Below are 1,419 nucleotides of genomic sequence, written 5' to 3'. Positions count from 1 at the left end.
TTTCAGTGTTTATCCTTTTATTGAACTTTTGAATATGACTGACGATCATCCCTATTTATTTGGTATGTTCTGTTTTTTAGTTTTCCTTAATTTTTGTGTATAATAAGTTATAGTTGATTTAAGTGTTTGATATATTTTTATAGATGTCATTGGGCTGCTAACATCTATTGGTGAGGAGAAAGAGTATGCAAGAGAAGGAAAGATTATGAAGATGATTGTTGTTGAGCTTGCTTCTTAAGAGTGTGTTAATATTTATAGAAAAGATTTTTGTTTATATTAAAACATTATCTTTTATTCCACTGGTTTTATTTATTTGTTGTATGATTATTGTGTTTTTGTTTACTTTTGAAAAAAAAATATATTGTACCTTGACCATGCGTTGCACTCTTTTTAGAGAGTATGTTGATCAGGTGAACCTTTTTTTAGGATCTGGTTATGTAGAGCAACCAGTTGTTGTTCTTCAACTTGCTAAGGTTAAAGTGTTCAGAGGTGAGTTGTGTTATTAGGTTGTATTGTGAAAAGGTTTGTATGTGATAATAGATAAAAAGGTTTTAATTTGTTTTGTGTTTGACAGGTCAAGTTGGGTTACAAAATGTGACGCATGCTACTAAAATACTTTTCAACCCTGATATTCCTGAGGTTTTGGAGTTCAAAAAAGGTTGGCTTGTGTGTGTGTTTTTTGTTAAATTTTTTTATTTGTTGCAGTTTTGTTGCAACTAAGTTATATATTCATTTTTTTTGCATATGATTTGTGAATTTTCTGTTGTAGTTGTTAGTATGATTGAGCAGGATATTTATGGTACTCAACTTTTGTTTATTGCCAATGAGGGTAAGATTGTCTCATTAGAAGATGATTTCATGCGTTTAACTAGAAGATGGACCATTGAAGATTTTCAAGATAACAATGAGGTCTATATTGGGTTAATGATTTTTAGATTTAGTTGATTATATGATTTATACAGTTCATTATGATAATTTTGTTCCCCTGTATTATGAGTAGTGATGAATAATGAAAAATGGTTGATCTGTTCAGGAGGGTTGTTTTGTAGTGTTTGGAGTAATAAGGGCTATTGTCGAAGAGGGACCTTGGTGGTATTCTGCATGTGTATGTGGAAAATCAATTCAATCTGAGGGTGGTATTTATTATTGTGATTTTTGCATGCATCATGTTACTAATGTGACTCCTAGGTTTCTTTGAACTTCTTTTAGTGTCATTTTATTTTTTGTTGTTTTGAAATCTTTTTTTTCCTATTTTTTCTTTGTTCTTTCATTTTTGCGATCTGAGTTTATGTAGTTTTATTGATTTTCTACACAGGTTTAGGATTAAAATAACAGTAGAGGATGAAATCGCACATGGTATTTTTGTGTTGTTTGATCGTGAAGCTTTTTATCTCATTAAAAGGTCTTGTGCTGAAGTCC

This window comes from Arachis duranensis, chromosome 4, assembly GCF_000817695.3.
Source record: "Arachis duranensis cultivar V14167 chromosome 4, aradu.V14167.gnm2.J7QH, whole genome shotgun sequence".
NCBI lineage: Eukaryota > Viridiplantae > Streptophyta > Magnoliopsida > Fabales > Fabaceae > Arachis > Arachis duranensis.
This window is presented reverse-complemented; position numbering follows the sequence as displayed.